The sequence below is a fragment of the Mesoplodon bidens genome (assembly GCF_964165515.1).
Source record: "Mesoplodon bidens genome assembly, chromosome: X".
Taxonomy (NCBI): domain Eukaryota; kingdom Metazoa; phylum Chordata; class Mammalia; order Artiodactyla; family Ziphiidae; genus Mesoplodon; species Mesoplodon bidens.
The window spans coordinates 92,132,150-92,150,904 of record NC_138163.1 but is presented as its reverse complement, the minus strand read 5'-3'; the positions used below and the strand labels follow the sequence as shown (position 1 = coordinate 92,150,904).

At 39.6% G+C, this 18,755-nt stretch overlaps 1 protein-coding gene across 7 annotated transcripts in view; it reads left to right on the top strand.

The window, feature by feature from the left end:
* The window catches only part of KLF8 (KLF transcription factor 8), a 369,132-nt gene that overhangs the window by 106,535 nt on the left and 243,842 nt on the right, over window positions 1–18,755 (top strand). For 2 of the 7 annotated variants that reach the window (XM_081223217.1, XM_081223216.1), the window contains one exon: window positions 5,066–5,243. The exons of the other annotated variants lie outside the window; for them this stretch is intronic. The gene's annotated coding sequence lies outside the window, so the exon portion shown is untranslated. The remainder of the gene's footprint in view (window positions 1–5,065; window positions 5,244–18,755) is intronic. 7 annotated transcript variants of the gene reach the window in all.

Genomic DNA, 18,755 nt, shown 5'->3' with positions numbered 1-18,755 from the left:
TAAATAAATAAATAAATAAATAAATAAATAAATAAATAAATAATATTTTAAAAATGAAAATATGCTTATGGCTATCAAAGGGGAAAGGGTGGGGAGGGATAAATTAGGAGGTTGGAATCAGCAGATATCAATTACTATATATAAAATAGACAAACAACAAGATCCTACTGTATAGCATAGGGAAATGTATTCAATATCCTGCAGTAAACCACAATGGAAAAGAATACGAAAAAGAGTATATATATGAATCACTTTGCTGTACAGCAGAAAGTAACACAACATTGTAAATCAACTATACTTCAATAAAAAAGTAATAATAAATGAGGTAATATGAGTTAAAAAAAAAAAAAAAAAGAAGGGCTTCCCTGGTCATGCAGTGGTTGAGAGTCTGCCTGCCGATGCAGGGGAAACTGGTTCGTGCTCTGGTCCAGGAAGATCCCACATGCTGCAGAGTGGCTAGGCCTGTGAGCCATGGCTGCTGAGCCCGCACGTCCGGAGCCTGTACTCTGCAACGGGAGAGGCCACAACAGTGAAAGGCCCATGTACAGAAAAAAAAAAAAGAAGAAGAACAGTGTTGGCTGTGGGTTGGTCATATATGGCCTTTATTATGTTGAGGAATGTTCTCTCTATGCCTACTTTCTGGAGGGTTTCTATCATAAATGGGTGTTGAATTTTATTGGAAGCTTTCTCTGCATCTATTGTGATGATCAGATGGTTTTTCTCCTTCAATTTGTTAATATGGTTTCACATGGATTCATTTCCGTATATTGAAGAATTCTTGCATTCCTGAGATAAACCCCACTTGATCACGGTGTATGATCCTTTAAATGTGCTGTTTGATTCTGTTTGCTAGTATTTTGTTGAGGATTTTTGCATCTATGGTCATCAGTGATATTGGCCTGCAGTTTTCTTTCTTTGTGACATCTTTGTCTGGTTTTGGTATCAGGGTGATGGTGGCCGCATAACAAGTGTTTCATAGTGTTCCTCCCTCTGCTATATTTTGGAAGAGTTTGAGAAGGATAGGTGTTAGATCTTCTCTAAATGTTTGATATTATTCACCTGTGAAGCCATCTGGTCCTGGGCTTTTTTTTTGTTGGAAGATTTTTAATCACAGTTTCAATTTCAGTGCTTGTGATTGGTCTGTTCATATTTTTTATTTCTTCCCAATTCAGTATCAGAAGGTTGTGCTTTTCCATGAATTTGTCCATTTCTTCCATGTTGTCCATTTTATTGGCATAGAGTTGCTTGTAGTAATCTCATGATTCTTTGTATTTCTGCAGTGTCAGTTGTTAGTTCTCCTTTTTCCTTTCTAATTCTATTGATTTGAATTTTCTCCCTCTTTTTCTTGATGAATCTGGCTAATGGTTTATCAATTTTGTTTATATTCCCAAGGAACCGGCTTTTAGTTTTACTGATCTTTGCTATTGTTTCCTTAATTTTTTTTCATTTACTTCTGATCTGATCTTTATAATTTCTTTCCCTCTGCTAAGTTTGAGTTTTTTTTGTTATTCTGTCTCTAATTGCTTTAGGTGTAAGGTTAGGTTGTTCATTTGAGATTTTTCTTGTTTCTTGAGATTTTTCTATGTTTCTTAGAACTGCTTTTGCTGCATCCCATAGGTTTTGTGTCATCGTGTTTTCATTTTCACTTGTTTCTAGGTGTTTTTTGCTTTCCTGTTTGATTTCTTCAGTGATCTCTTGGTTATTAAGTAGTGTGTTGTTTAGCCTCCATGTGTCTGGATTTTGTACAGAATTTTTCCTGTAATTGATATCTAGTCTCATAGCGTCGTTTTCAAATATATACTTGATATGATTTCAATTTTCTTAAATTTACCAAGGCTTGATTTGTGATCCAAGATATGATATATCCTGGAGAATATTCCGTGATCATTTGAGAAGAAAATGTGTGCTTTTGTTTTTCGATGGAGTGTCCTATAACTATCAAATAAATCCACTTGTTTAATGTATCATTTAAAGCTTTCATTTCCTTTTTTATTTTCATTTTGTATGATCTGTCCAGTGGTGAAAGTGGGGTGTTCAATTCCCCTCCCATAATTGTGTTACTGTCCATTTGCCCTTTTACGGATGTTAGATTTTGTCTTATGTACTGTGGTGCTCCTACGTTGGGTGCATAAATATTTACAATTGTTATATCTTCTTGGATTGATCCCTTGATCATCATGTAGTGTTGTTCTTTGTCTCTTGTAATAATCTTTATTTTAAAGTCTATTTTCTGTGATGTGAGAATTGCTACTCCCACTTTCTTTTGATTTCCGTTTTCATGGAGTATCTTTTCCCATCCCCTCCCTTTCAGTCTGTATGTGTCCTTAGGCATGAAGTGGATCTCTTGTAGAGAGCATATATATGGGTCGTGTTTTTGTATCCATTCAGCCAGTCTATGTCTTTTGCTTGGAGCATTTAGTCCATTTATATTTAAGGTAATTATCCATATGTATGTTCCTATTCCCATTTTCTTAATTGTTTTTGGGTTTGGTATTGTATGTCTTTTCATTCTCTTGTGTTTCCTTCCTGGAGAAGTTCCTTTAACATTTCTTGTAAAGCTCATTTGATGGTGTTGAATTTTCTTAGGTTTTGCTTGTCTGTAAATGTTTTAATTTCTCTGTTGAATCTAAATGAATTCCTTGCTGGGTAGAGTAATATTGATTGTAGTTTCTTCCCTTTCTTCACTTTAAATATGTCCTGCCACTTCCTTCTGGCTTGCAGAGTTTCTGCTGAAAGATCAGCTGTTAACCTTATGGAGATTCCCTTGTATGATATTTGTTGTTTTTCCCTTGCTGCTTTTAATGTTTTTTGTTTGTATTTAATTTTTCATACTTTGACTAATATGTGTCTTTGCATGATTTGTCTTGGTTTTATCCTGTATGGGACTCTCTGTGCTCCCTGGGCTTGATTAACTCTTTCCTTTCCCATATAAGGGAAATTTTTACCTATAATCTCTTCAAATATTTTCTTTGTCCCTTTTTCTCTTCTCCTTCTGGGCCCCCTCTAATTCGAATGTTTGTGCATTTAGTGTTGTGCCAGAGGTTTCTGATACTGTTCTCAATTCTTTTCATTCTTTTTTCTTTATTCTGCTCTGCAATAGTTATTTCCACTATTTTATCTTCCAGGTCACTTATCCGTTCTTCTGCCTCAGTTATTATGTTGTTGTTTCCTTCTGGAGAATTTTTAAATTCATTTATTTTATTTTATCATTATTTGTTTGGTCTTTAGTTCTTCTTGGTCCTTGTTGAGCATTTCTTGTATTTTCTCCATTCTATTTCCAACATTTTGCATCATCTTTACTATCATTACTCTGAATTCTTTTTCAGGTAGACTGCTTATTTCTCTTCACTTGTTTGGTCTGGAGTGTTTTTGCCTTGGTCCTTCATCTGCTGTGTTTCTCTGTCTTCTTATTTGCTTCACTTACTGTGTTTGGGGTCTCCTTTTCACCAGCTTCAGTTTCATAGCTCCCATTGTTTTTGGTGTGTGCCCCCAGTGGCTAAGGTTGGTTCAGTGTGTTGTGTAGGCTCCCTAGTGGGGGGACTGGTGCCTGTTTTCTGATGGATGAGGCTGGATCTTGACTTTCTGGTGAGCAGGACCGCACATCCAGTAGTGTGTTTTGGGGCGTCTGTGACCTTATTATGCTTTTAGGCAGCCTCTCTGCTAATGGGTGTGTTTGTGTTCCTGTCAGGTTAGTTGTTTGGCATAGGTTGTCCAGCACTGTAGCTTGCTGGTCATTGAGTGGAGCCAGGTCTTAGCATTGAGATGGAGATCTCTGGGAGAGCTTTCACCTTTTGATATCATGTGGAGCCAGGAGGTCTCTGGTGGACCAGTGTCCTGAACTCCACTCTTCCACCACAGAGGCACAGGCCTGAAACCCGGCCTGAGCACAAAGACCTTGTCAGCCACACCCTTCAGTAGTAAAGGGAGAAAAAGAGAAAGAAAGAAAGAAAGAAAGAAAGAAAGAAAGAAGGAAGAAATCAAATAAAGTTTTAAAAAATAGTAAATATTAAAAATTTAAAAGTAATAAAAAAGAAAAACAAAAAGAAACATAGAAGAGAGCAAGCAAACGAACTATACTAAAAAAAAAACCAGGGGCTTCCCTGGTGGCGCAGTGGTTGAGAGTCCGCCTGCCGATGCAGGGGACGCGGGTTCATGCCCCGGTCCGGGAAGATCCCACATGCCACAGAGTGCCTGTGCCCGTGAGCCATGGCTGCTGGGCCTGCATGTCCGGAGCCTATGCTCCACAACGGGAGAGGCCACAACAGTGAGAGGCCTGTGTACCACAAAAACAACAACAAAATAAAACAAGAAAAACTAAAACACAGACAGACAGACCCTAGGACAATTTGTATAAGCAAAGCTATACAGACAAAATCACAAAGAAGCATACACATACACACTCACAATAAGAGAAAATGAAAAACATATAAACATCGTGGCTCCCAAAGTGCACCACCTCAATTTTGTTATGATTCATTGTCTATTCAGGTATTCCACAGATGCATGGTACATCAAGTTGATTGTGGTGATTTAATCCACTGCTCCTGAGGCTGCTGGGAGAGATTTCCCTTTTTTTTCTTTGTTCGCACACCTCCTGGGGTTCAGCTTTGGATTTGGCTCCACCTCTGCGTGTAGGTTGACTGAAAGCATCTTTTCTTTGCTCACACAGGACAGGGTTAATATAGCAAGTGATTAGGTTGCTCTGCCTCACTCAGGCCTGGGGGAGGGTGGGGTACGGAATGTGGGGCGAGCGTGCAGTGGCAGAGGCCTTCATGACGTTGCAACAACCTGAGGCACACTGTGTGTTCTCCCTGGGAAGTTGTCCCTGGATCACGGGACCCTGGCAGTGGCGCCTGCACAGGCTCCCAGAAGCGGAGGTGTGGATAGTGTCCAGTGCTTGCACACAGGTTTCTTGGTGGTTGTAGCAGCAGCCTTAGCCTTTCATGCCCGTCTCTGGGGTCTGTGCTGATAGCCATGGCTCCCACCCATCTCTGGGGCTTGTTTAGGAATTTCTCTGAATCCCCTCTCCTCACGCACCCCTAAACCATTTTCTCTTGCTTCTTAGGCACGTCCAGACGTTTTCCAGGACTCCCTCCTGGCTAGCTGTGGCACACTAGCCCCCTTCAGGCTGCGTTCACTCAGCCAAACCCAGTCCTCTCCCTGGGATCTGACTTCCGAAGCCTGAGCCTCAGCTACCAGCCCCCACCCTCCCTGGAGGTTGAGCAGAGAAGCCTCTCAGGCTGGTGAGTGCTGGTCGGCACCATTCCTCTGTGTGGGAATATCTCCACTTTGCCCTCTGCACACCTTTTACTGCACTCTCCCCCATCACTCTGAAGCTTCCCACCCCTGCCACCCCCCATCTCTGCCAGTAAAGGGGTTTCCTAGTGTTTGGAAACTCTTCCTCCTTCACAGCTCCCTACCAGTGGGGCAGATCACATCCCTATTCTTTTGTCTGCATTTTTTGTTTTTTCTTTTGCCCTACCCAGGTACGTGTGGTGTTTCTTGCCTTTTGGGATGTCTGAGGTCTTCTGCCATCCTTCAGTAGGTGTTCTGTAGCAGTTGTTCCACATGTAGAAGTATTTCTGATGTATTTGTGGGGAGGAAGGTGATCTCTACATCTTACTCCTCCGCCATCTTGAATGTCTCCTCCTAGTATTATTTTATAGTTGTCTATTACTACCTTTTATTTGTTCAATGTTTATTTCATGTATTTTTGAAATCTGTGTTTATAATTTTATATCTTATTGGTAATTGACATTTTATCATTATATAATCTTTGTCTTTTTTAACAATTTTTTACTTACAGCCTATTTTCTTGATATTAGGATAGAAACTCTTCTGGTTATACTTTGCATAGAATATTCTTTGTCATCTTTTCACTTTCAAATTTTCATGCCCTTAGATGTAATGTGAGTCGCCTGTAGGTTGTCTATACTTGTTTCCTGTTTGTTGTTTTAATCCATTCTGTCAATCTATGTCTTTAGATTGAAGGTTTTAATTTACTTATATTTAAAGTAATTACTGATTGGGGAGCCCTTAATTTTGTTGCTTTGTTACTTATTTTGTGTATGCATTAGCTTTTTTTGTCATTCGTTTCCTCCATTAATGCCTTCCTTTGTGTTATCTGATTCTTTATAGTAACACAGTTCGATTCTTCTCTCATTTCCTTTTTCTTTTTTTTTTTTGTACTTTCTATAGATATTTCTTTGTGGTTACCATGGAGATTACATAAAAAATCCTACACTTATGACAGTATAGCTAAAATTGTTGCCAACATAATTTTAATCTCGTTCAAAATACTCTGCATTTTTACAGTCCCCCTTAATGTTTTGATGTTACACATTACATATTTTAATATTGTGTACCCATTAACATAGACTTTTTGTTATATATTATAAAATTGAATTTTTTATTAGTTTCTGCTTTATAACAAAGTGAATCAGTCATACATATACATCTGTTCCCACATCCCTTCCCTCATGCATCTCCCTCCCTCCCACCCTCCTCATCCCACCCCTCCAGGCGGTCACAAAGCACCGAGCTGATCTCCCTGTGCTCTGCGGCTGCTTCCCACTATCTATCTACCTTACGTTTGGTAGTGTATATATGTCCATGCCTCTCTTTCGCTTTGTCACAGCTTACACTTCCCCCTCCCCATATCCTCAAGTCCATTCTCAAGTAGGTCTGTGTCTTTATTCCCGTTTTACCCCTAGGTTCTCCATGACATTTTTTTTTTAATTCCGTATATATGTGTTAGCATACGGTATTTGTCTTTCTCTTTCTGACTTACTTCACTCTGTATGACAGATTCTAGGTCTATCCACCTCATTACAAATAGCTCAGTTTCGTTTCTTTTTATGGCTGAGTAATATTCCCTTGTATATATGTGCCACATCTTCTTTATCCATTCATCCGATGATGGACACTTAGGTTGTTTCCATCTCCGGGCTATTGTGAATAGAGCTGCAATGAACATTTTGGTACATGCCTCTTTTTGAATTATGGTTTTCTCAGGGTATATGCCTAGTAGTGGGATTGCTGGGTCATGTGGTAGTTCTATTTTTAGTTTTTTAAGGAACCTCCATACTGTTCTCCATAGTGGCTGTACCAATTCACATTCCCACCAGCAGTGCAAGAGTGTTCCCTTTTCTCCACACCCTCTCCAGCATTTATTGTTTCTAGATTTCTTGATGATGGCCATTCTGACTGGTGTGAGATGATATCTCATTGTAGTTTTGATTTGCATTTCTCTAATGATTAATGATGTTGAGCATTCTTTCATGTGTTTGTTGGCAGTCTGTATATCTTCTTTGGAGAAATGTCTATTTAAGTCTTCTGCCCATTTTTGGATTGGATTGTTTGTTGTTTTTGCTACTGAGCTGCATGAGCTGTTTATAAATTTTGGAGATTAATCCTTTGTCAGTTGCTTCATTTGCAAATATTTTCTCCCATTGTGAGAGTTGTCTTTTGGTCTTGTTTATGGTTTCCTTTGCTCTGCAAAAGCTTTGAAGTTTCATTAGGTCCCATTTGTTTATCTTTGTTTTTATTTCCATTTCTCTAGGTGGTGGGTCCAAAAGGATCTTGCTGTGATTTATGTCATAGAGTGTTCTACCTATGTTTTCCTCTAAGAGTTTGATAGTTTCTGGCCTTACATTTAAGTCTTTAATCCATTTTGAGCTTATTTTTGTGTATGGTGTTAGGGAATGATCTAATCTCAAACTTTTACATGTCCCTGTCCAGTTTTCCCAGCACCATTTATTGAAGAGGCTGTCCTTTCTCCACTGTACATTCCTGCCTCCTTTATCAAAGATAAGTTGGCCATATGTGCGTTCGTTTATCTCTGGGCTTTCTATCCTGATCCACTGATCTATCTTTCTGTTTTTATGCCAGTACCACACTGTCTTAATTACTGTAGCTTTGTAGTATAGTCTGAAGTCAGGGAGCCTGATTCCTCCAGCTCCATTTTTCGTTCTCAAGATTGCTTTGGCTATTCGGGGTCTTTTGTTTTTCCAAACAAATTTTGAAATTTTTTGTTCTAGTTCTGTGAAAAATGCCAGTGGTAGTTTGATAGGGATTGCATTGAATCTGTAGATTGCTTTCGGTAGTAGAGTCATTTTGACAATATTGATTCTTCCAATCCAGGAGCATGGTATATCTCTCCATCTATTTGTATCATCTTTAATTTCTTTCATCAGTGTCTTATAATTTTCTGCATACAGGTCTTTTGTCTCCTTAGGTAGGTTTATTCCTAGATATATTATTCTTTTTGTTACAATGGTAAATGGGAGTGTTTTCTTGATTTCATTTTCAGATTTTTCATCATTAGTGTACAGGAATGCCAGAGATTTCTGTACATTAATTTTGTATCCTGCTACTTTACCAAATTCATTGATTAGCTCTAGTAGTTTTCTGGTAGCATCTTTAGGATTCTCTATGTATAGTATCATGTCATCTGCAAAGAGTGACAGCTTTACTTCTTCTTTTCCAATTTGGATTCCTTTATTTCCTTTTCTTCTATGATTACTGTGGCTAAATCTTCCAAAACTATGTTGAATAAGAGTGGTGAGAGTGGGCAGCCTTGTCTTGTTCCTGATCTTAGTGGAAATGGTTTCAGTTTTTCACCATTGAGGACAATGTTGGCTGTGGGTTTGTCATATATGGCCTTTATTATGTTGAGGAAAGTTACCTCTATGCCTACTTTCTGCAGGGTTTTTATCATAAATGGGTGTTGAATTTTGTCGAAAGCTTTCTCTGCATCTATTGAGATGATCATATGGTTTTTCTCCTTCAACTTGTTAATATGGTGTATCACATTGATTGATTTGCGTATATTGAAGAATCCTTGCATTCCTGGAATAAACCCCACTTGATCATGGTGTATGATCCTTTTAATGTGCTGTTGGATTCTGTTTGCTAGTATTTTGTTGAGGATTTTTGCATCTATGTTCATCAGTGATATTGGCCTGTAGTTTTCTTTCTTTGTGACATCCTTGCCTGGTTTTGGTATCAAGGTGATGGTGGCCTCGTAGAATGAGTTTGGGAGTGTTCCTTCCTCTGAAATTGTTTGGAATAGTTTGAGAAGGATAGGTGTTAGCTCTTCTCTAAATGTTTGATAGAATTCGCCTGTGAAGCCATCTGGTCCTGGGCTTTTGTTTGTTGGAAGATTTTTAATCACAGTTTCAATTTCAGTGCTTGTGATTGGTCTATTCATATTTTCTATTTCTTCCTGAGTCAGTCTTGGCAGGTTGTGCATTTCTAAGAATTTGTCCATTTCCTCCAGATTGTCAATTGTATTGGCATACAGTTGCTTGTAGTAATCTCTCATGATCTTTTGTATTTCTGCAATTTCAGTTGTTACTTCTCCTTTTTCATTTCTAATTCTATTGATTTGAGTCTTCTCCCTTCTTTTCTTGATGAGTCTGGCTAATGGTTTGTCCTTTTTGTTTATCTTCTCAAAGAACCAGCTTTTAGTTTGGTTGATCTTTGCTATCGTTTCCTTCATTTCTTTTTCATTTATTTCTGATCTGATCTTTATGATTTCTTTCCTTCTGCTAACTTTGGGGTTTTTTTGTTCTTCTTTCTCTAATTGCTTTAGGTGCAGGGTCAGGTTGTTTACTCGAAATGTTTCCTGTTTCTTAAGGTGGGATTGTATTGCTATAAACTTCCCCCTTAGAACTGCTTTTGCTGCATCCCGTAGGTTTTGGGTCGTCGTGTCTCCATTGTCATTTGTTTCTAGGTATTTTTTAATTTCCTCTTTGATTTCTTCAGTGATCACTTCGTTATTGAGTAGTGTATTGTTTAGCCTCCAGGTGTTTGTATTTTTTACAGATCTTTTCCAGTAATTGATGTCTAGTCTCATAGCATTGTGGTTGGAAAAGATACCTGATACAATATCAATTTTCTTATATTTACCAAGGCTTGATTTGTGACCCAAGATATGATCTATCTTGGAGAATGTTCCATGAGCACTTGAGAAAAATGTGTATTCTGTTGTTTTTGGATGGAATGTCCTATAAATATCAACTAAGTCCATGTTGTTTAATGTATCATTTAAAACTTTTGATTTCTTATTTATTTTCATTTTGGATGATCTCTCCATTGGTGAAAGTGGGGTGTTAAAGTCCCCTACTATGATAGTGTTACTGTTGACTTCCCCTTTTATGGCTGTTAGTATTTGCCTTATGTATTGAGGTACTCCTATGTTGGGTGCATAAATATTTACAATTGTTATATCTTCTTCTTTGATCGATCCCTTTATCGTTATGTAGTGTCCTTCTTTGTCTCTTCTAATAGTCTTTATTTTAAAGTCTATTTTGTCTGATATAAGAATTGCTACTCCAGCTTTCTTTTGATTTCCATTTGCATGGAATATCTTTTTCCATCCCCTTACTTTCAATCTGTATGTGTCTCTAGGTCTGAAGTGGGTCTCTTGTAGACAGCATATATATGGGTCTTGTTTTTGTATCCATTCAGCCAATCTGTGTCTTTTGGTCGGAGCATTTAGTCCATTTACATTTAAGGTAATTATTGATATGTATGTTCCTATTCCCATTTCCTTAATTGCTTTGGGTTCGTTATTGTAGGTATATTCCTTCTGTTGTGTTTCTTGCCTAGAGAAGTTCCTTTAGCATTTGTTGTAAAGCTGGTTTGGTGGTGCTGAACTCTCTCAGCTTTTACTTGTCTGTAAAGGTTTTAATTTCTCCATCAAATCTGAATAGATCCCTGCTGGGTAGAGTAATCTTGGTTGCAGGTTTCTCTCCTTCATCACTTTAATTATGTCCTGCCACTCCCTTCTGGCTTGTAGAGTTTCTGCTGAGAGATCAGCTGTTAACCTGATGGGGATTCCCTTGTGTGTTATTTGTTGTTTTTCCCTTGCTGCTTTTAATATGATTTCTTTGTTTTTAATTTTTGACAGTTTGATTAATATGTGTCTTGGCGTATTTCTCCTTGGATTTATTCTGTATGGGACTCTCTGTGCCTCCTGGACTTGATTAACTATTTCCTTTCCCATATTGGGGAAGTTTTCAACTATAATCTCTTCAAATATTTTCTCAGTCCCTTTCTTTTTCTCTTCTTCTTCTGGAACCCCTATAATTCGAATGTTGGTGAGTTTAATGTTGTCCCAGAGGTCTCTGAGACTGTCCTCTGTTCTTTTCATTCTTTTTTCTTTATTTTGCTCTGCATCTGTTATTTCCACTATTTTATCTTCCACTTCACTTATCCGTTCTTCTGCCTCAGTTATTCTGCTATTGATCCCATCTAGAGTATTTTTCATTTCATTTATTGTGTTTTTAATCGATGCTTGATTCATCTTTAATTCTTCTAGGTCCTTGTTAACTGTTTCTTGCATTTTGTCTATTCTATTTCCAAGATTATGGATCTTGGAAATAGAATCTTGGATCAGCTTTACTATCATTATTCTGAATTCTTTTTCAGGTAGACTGCCTATTACCTCTTCATTTGTTAGGTTTGGTTGGTTTTTATCTTGCTCCTTCACCTGCTGTGTGTTTTTCTGTCTTCTCATTTTGCTTATGTTACTGTGTTTGGGGTCTCCTTTTTGCAGGCTGCAGATTCGTAGTTCCCGTTGTTTTTGGTGTCTGTCCCCAGTGGCTAAGGTTGTTTCAGTAGGTTGTGTAGGCTTCCTGGTGGGGGGGAGTAGTGCCTGTGTTCTGGTGGTTGAGGCTCGATCTTGTCTTTCTGGTGGACAGGTCCACGTCTGGTGGTGTGTTTTGGGGTGCCTATGGCCTTATTATATTTTTAGGTAGCCTCTCTACTAATGGGTGGGGTTGTGTTCCTGCCTTGCTAGTTGCTTGGAATAGGGTGACCAGCACTGTAGCTTGCTGCTCGTTGACTGAAGCTGGGTGCTGGTGTTGGGATGGAGATCTCTGGGAGATTTTCGCTGCTTGATATTATGTGGAGCTGGGAGGTCTCTTGTGGACCCGTGTCCTGAAGTTGGCTCTCCCACTTCAGAGGCACAGCACTGACTCCTGGCTGCAGCACCAAGAGCCTTTCATCCACCCGGCTCAGAATAACAGGGAGAGAAAGTAGAAAGAAAGAATTAGTAGAAGAAAGAAAGAGAGAGGGAAAGAAAGGAAGAAGGGAAGAAAGGAAGGAAGGACGAAAGAAAGGAGGGTGGGAGGGAGGAAGGATGGAAAGAAAGAAGGAAAGAACGGAGGGAGGGATGGAAGAATGAAAGCAAAAGGAAGAGTGAATGGAAGAAGGGAGGGAGGGAGGAAGCAAAGAAAGAAAGACAGGAGGGAGGGAGGGAGGAAGGAAAGAAAAAGGAAGTGGAAAGAAGAAAGGTGGGAGGGAGGGAGGGAGGAAAGAAAAAGAAAGAAGGAAAGGAGGAGTGGAGGGAGGGAGGGAGGAAGGGAAGGTAGGAAATAAAGAAAGAGCAGGTAAAGTAAAATAGAATAAAGTATGAAATATAGTAGCGTTATTAAGATTAGAAAGTAATTATTGAAAAAAAAAACGGACCGATAGAACCCTGGGACATATGGTGAAAGCAAAGCTATACAGAGAGAATCTTACACAGAAGATTACACATACACATTCACAAAAAGAGAGCAGGGGGAAAAATCAAAAATCTTGCTCTCCAAGTCCACCTCCTCAATTTGGGATAATTCGTTGTAAAAAGAGGAAAAGGGGGGAAAGTCTTAAATCTTGTCCTCAAAGTCCACTTCCTCAATTTGGGATGATTCGCTGTCCATTCATGCACTCCACAGACGCAGGGCACATCAAATGGACGGTGGAGCTTTAATCCGCTGCCTCCGAGGCTGCACAGAGAGATTTCCCTGTCTCTGCTCTCACAGCTCCCGGGTCTCAGCCTTGGACCTGGCCCCGCCTCTGCGCGTAGGTCGCCGGAGGGCGTCCGTTCTTCGCTCAGACAGGACGGGTTTAAAGGAGCCGCTGATTCAGGGGCTCTGGCTCACTCAGGCAGAGGGGAGAGAGGGGCGCACAGTGTGGGGCAAGCCTGCGGCGGCAGAGGCCGGCGTGACGTTGCAGCAGCCCGTGTTGTTCCGTGCACTTTCCCAGGAAAGCCGTCCCCGGGTCTCGGGACCCCGGCAGTGGCGGGGTGCACAGGCCCCCCGGAAGGCGGGGCGGACAGTGACCCGCGCTCGCACACAGGCCCCGCGGCGGCGGCGGCGGCGGCGGCAGCAGCCCCAGCGTCCCACGCCCGTCTCTGAGGTCTGCGCCTTACCCGCGGCTCGCGCCTGTCTCCGGCGCTTCCCCAAGCAGCCCTCTTAATGCCCTCTCCTCGCGCACCAGGAAACAAAAGGGAAAAAAGTCTCTTGCCTCTTCGGCAGTTCCAGACCCTTTCTCCGGACTCCCTCCGGGCTATCCGTGGTGCACTAACCCCTTCAGGCTCTCTTCCTGCCGCCAGCCCCAGTCCTCTCCCTGTGCTCCGCTCCGACTGAAAGCCGATACCCGAGCCTCAGCTCCCAGCCCCGCCCGCCCTGGCGGCCGAGCAGACAAACCTCTCGGGCTGGTGTGTGCCTGAGGGCACCGGCCCTCTGTGCCAGAATCTCTCCGCTTTGCCCTCCGCACCCCTGTTGCTGTGCTCTCCTCCGCTACTCCGAAGCTTTCCCCCTCCGCCACCTGCAGTCTCCACCCGCGAAGGGGCTTGTAGTGTGTAGAAACCTTCCCTCCTTCACGGCTCCCTCCCACTGGTGCAGGTCCCGTCCCTATCCTATTGTCTCTGTTTATTCTTTTTTTTCTTTTGCCCTACCCAGGTATGTGGGGAGTTTCTTGCCTTTTGGGGAGTCTGAGGTCTTCTGTCAGCGTTCAGTAGGTGTTCTGTTAGAGTTGTTCCACGTGTAGATGAATTTCTGATGTATCTGTGGGGAGGAAGGTGATCTCCGCGTCTTACCCTTCCACCATCTTCCTCCGGGCCCTAAAATTTTATTTTTAATACTTGAGAAAAAAAAGTGGAGTTATAAACCAAAATTTAACATTATTTTTTATATTTGTGTATGTATTTACTTTTATGAGATAACTTTATATTTTTGTATGTTTTCAAGTTACTGTCTAGCACCTTTTCATTTCAACTTGAAGAAATCCCTTCAGCCTTTAGAGCATCTCTGGTGGTATTGAACTCCCTCAGCTTTTGCTTGGGTATGTATAAATCTCTCCGTCTTTCTTGAAGGACAGTTTTGCCAGGTATAATATTCTCAGTTTATACTTTTTTTATTGACACTTGAAATCTATCATCTCACTACCTCTGTCCAAAATTTCTTTTGAGAAACCTACTGATAGTCTTATTGGGGATCACTTTGACATGAGTCACTTTTCTCTTGGTTCTATCAAAAATCTATTTTTTCCTTGATTTTTTGAGTTGATTATAACATGTCTTGTTATGAGTATTTTTTGTTCTGTCCTATATAGAGTTCGTTGAGCTTTTCTGGTTTGTATATATCTATGTCTTTCTTAAAATTTAGGAAGTTGTCAGCCACTATTTCTTCAGTCATAATTTCTCTGCTCCTTTCTCTCTCTCTCTTCTGAGACTGCCATAATATGTATATTGGTCTGCTTGATGGTGCCCCATAAGTCCCTTAGGCTCTGTTCACTTTTTTCATTCTCTTTTTTCTCTAAGCCTCAATAATTTCAAATGACTTGGCTTCAAGTTTACTGTTTCTTCTACCAATTTAAATATGTTTTTGAAGCCCTCTAATGAAATTTTCAATTCAGTTATTGTATTTTACAACTCTGGAATATCTGTTTGGTTTTTAAAACATAGTTTCTACCTCTTTGTTGACATTCTCATTTTGTTCATATATGATTTTTTCTGGTTTCTTTTAGTTCTTTAAGTTTTCTTTTATTTATTTGATCCTATGTATGATAGTTGTTTTAAAATTTTTTCTAATAAGTCCATTGCATGTGTTTCTTCAGGAATTGTATCTGTACATTTATTTTGTCCCTTAGAATGAGTCATATTTCCTTATTTCATTGTATGCTTTGTGATATTTTGTTGAAAATTTGGTATTTGAAAAAATAACTACCTCTCCCAGTCCTTGCAGACTGATGTGGAAAACCTTTACTAATTAACTTGCTCCTGATTCTTGATATCTGCCTCAGGTGAAAGTTTAAATTCTCCTCAGTTTTTTTCTGTGTATGTGTCCTGCCTGGGCATGTGTGTTTGTGTGTGTGTGTGTGTCTGTGTTTGATTTTCCCCAGCTGCTTTTAAATGTCTTAATTTCATTAACCCTCTTACCTTATCTTCTCAGAGACTTTGATGTTCTATTTTCTTTCTCTATGCATAATCTCTTGCTTTCATGTCTTTGAGGATCTTAGTCCTTCTGCAATTTTGATGTGCCATGTCATACATCTCTGCCTTCCACTGCTTACACTAGCCTTAGTTCCAAACTATGCCACCATTCCCCATCTGATCTCTGAGTCAGGTGAAACATAAAGCAGTCCTTTAGGCTACCACAGACAAGACAGAACATTGCAATCAAGTTCCACTCTGCTTCTTCCATCTTCAGAGAGGTTAATAAGAATTAGTTTGCTTCTTCCCAGCTGCACCAAACCACACTGGAGAGTGTGTGGGGCAAGAGCCAGTAAAATGCCATGAAATTTCCTGCTTTGAATGTGGCTTTTGCTTGACTGGGCATTCACTTTGTTGTTATGGATCTTTGACTAGCTTCCATAGCTCCTATAAAGTTATTTTAGCCAGTCTGTAGTTGTTTATTTGAAATTTCTGTGTGGGAACTAGGACCTGGAGTTTCCTAATCTTCCATCTTCCTGACATCACTCAAGATTCTCTCTTTGTCTTTGGTTTTCAACAGTTTTATTATAATATTGCTCACAGTTTATGTGTTTGAGCTTTTGGATGTAAGATCGTGTCTTTCATCATATTTGCAAAGCTTTTGGTGATTAAGAATTCTATCTGCCCTTCTATCTTTCTCTTCTCCTTTCAGAACTCTCATAATGTGAATGATGTTCCACTTGATGGCATCCTGCAGGCCTTTAGACTTGCTAACTTTTCTTCATTAAAAAAAAATTCTGTTTCTCAAATTGGGTAATTTTAATCATCATATCTTCAAGTTCACTAATTATTCTGTCTGTGCAAATCTGCTGTTGATCCTCCATACTGAATTTTTACATATTTTATTGTAGATTTCAGCTCCAGATTTCTACTTGGTTCCTTTTTTATAATTTTTATCATTCACAATTTTTATAAAATGATTATATAGACATTATCATTTTGGTCATACATGATTTTACAGGTTTCCTTTAGTTCTTTGACCATGAGTTCTTATAGCTCTGAGTATATTTAAGACAGTTGATTTAAAATCTTTAGTAAGTAGAATATCTGAGCTTCCTCAAGGACAGTTTTTGTTAATTTATTATTTTCCTGTGAATAGGTCATACTCTCCTGTTACTTTGTATGTTTTGTATGGGTTTTGTTGTTTTTGTTGTTGTTGGTGGTGGTGGTGGTGAAAATTGGATTTTCAATATTATAATATGGTAACTCTGGAAATCAGATTATTTCCTTCTTTAGGGTTTGCTGTTCTTTATTGTTGAAGGTTGCTATTATCCATTTGTTTTGGAACTTTTTCAAATGATTTTTGTATAAACTATATTCCTTGATTAGTGTTCTCACTGACGTGTCTGTTCGTTTAGCTTATGTCCATCTAATGTTTTGACAGAGATTTCTTAGAGCTCCAAGAGCTAAAAACAGAAAATCCTCTCCCAGTCTTTTTGGATTGGACTTTTGATCAGATACTCCTTTAACACTTTTCCAGTTGATTTACAAATCTTCCTTAATCTTCACTTCATTCTTGCACTGAGGCAACAGATCAGCTAAAATTGAAATGAAAGCTTAGAGACTTCTCAGTTTTTATATGAACACGTGTCCTTCCTGGACATATGTGTAAATTTCTAAATTCCTCATATACACAGGTATTTTTGAATGCTCTAATTTGCCAAAGACACTCTTTCCCAAGCTTTTTCACCCAAGGTTTAGGTTGTCTATTTTACAACCATAATTCTTTGCCCCATGTGGCTGCAGGTTTTTCAGGCACCTTACAATGTTTTCAAGAAATGACCACTGGGCCTCCCTGGTGGCGCAGTGGTTGAGAGTCCGCCTGCCGATGCAGGGGATACGGGTTCGTGCCCCGGTCTGGGAGGATCCCACATGCCGCGGAGCGGCTGGGCCCGTGAGCCATGGCCGCTGGGCCTGCGCGTCCGGAGCCTGTGCTCCGCAACGGGAGAGGCCACAGCAGTGAGAGGCCCACATACCGCAAAAAGAAAAAAAAAAAAAAAAAGAAATGACCACTTCCAGACTTCTGGAAAATATGGTTCTAACAGTTCTAGTTCTTTTTCAATGTTTCTGAACAGAGATGGGTATTTGAAGCACCTACACTGTTACTGCGCTGACATTACTCTAGATCTATTTATTTATTTATTTTTATTGTTGTTGTTCTCAGTGTTTTTATTTTCTTCCAGTTTTTTCAATATTTTTTACATCTCTATTGCAGTAAAATTGCTTTACAATGGTGTGTTAGTTTCTGCTGTATAACAAAGTGAATCAGTTATACATATATATATGATCCCATAGTTCTTCCTTCTTGCATCTCCCTCCCTCCCAACATCCCTATCCCACCCCTCTAGGTGGTGACAAAGCACAGAGTTGATCTCCCTGTGCTATGCGGCTGCTTCCCACTAGCTATCTATTTTACGTTTGGTAGTGTATATATGTCCATGCCACTTTCTCACAGCTTACTCTTCCCCCTCTCCATATCATCAAGTCCATTCTCTAGTAGGTCTGTGTCTTTATTCCTGTTTTACCCCTAGGTTCTTCATGACATTTTTTTTCTTAAATTCCATATATACGTGTTAGCATACAGTATTTGTCTTTCTCTTTCTGACTTACTTCACTCTGTATTACAGACTCTAGGTCCATCCACCTCATTACAAACAGCTTAATTTCATTTCTTTTTATGAGTGAGTAATATTCCATTGTATATATGTGCCACATCTTCTTTATCCATTCATCGGATGATGGACACTTAGGTTGTATACATCTCCTGGTTATTGTAAATAGAGCTTCAATGCACATTTGGGTACATGCCTCTTTTTGAATTATGGTTTTCTCAGGGTATATGCCCAGTAGTGGGATTGCTGTGTCATAAGGTAGTTCTCTTTGTAGTATTATACGGAACCTCCATACCATTCTCCATAGTGGCTGTGCCAATTCACATTCCCACCAGCAGTGCAAGAGTGTTCCCTTTTCTCCACACCCTCTCCAGAATTGATTGTTTCTAGATATTTTGATGATGGCCATTCTGACTGGTGTGAGATAATATCTCATTGTAATTTTGATTTGCATTTCTCTAATGATTAATGATGTTGAGCATTCTTTCATGTGTTTATTGGCACTTGGTATATCTTTTTTGGACAAATGTCTATTAAGGCCTTCTGCCCATTTTGGATTGGGTTGTTTGTTTTTCTGTTATTGAGCTGCATGAGCTGCTTGTAAATTTTGGAGATTAATCCTTTGTCTGTTGCTTCATTTGCAAATATTTTCTCCCATTCTGAGGGTTGTTTTTTGGTGTTGTTTATGGTTTCCTTTGCTGTGCAAAAGCTTTGAAGTTTCATTAGGTCCCATTAGTTTATTTTTGTTTTTATTTCCATTTCTCTAGGAGGTGGATCAAAAAGGATCTTGCTGTGATATATATCATAGAGTGTTCTGCCTATGTTTTCCTTTAGGAGTTTGATAGTTTCTGGCCTTATATTTAGGTCTCTAATCCATT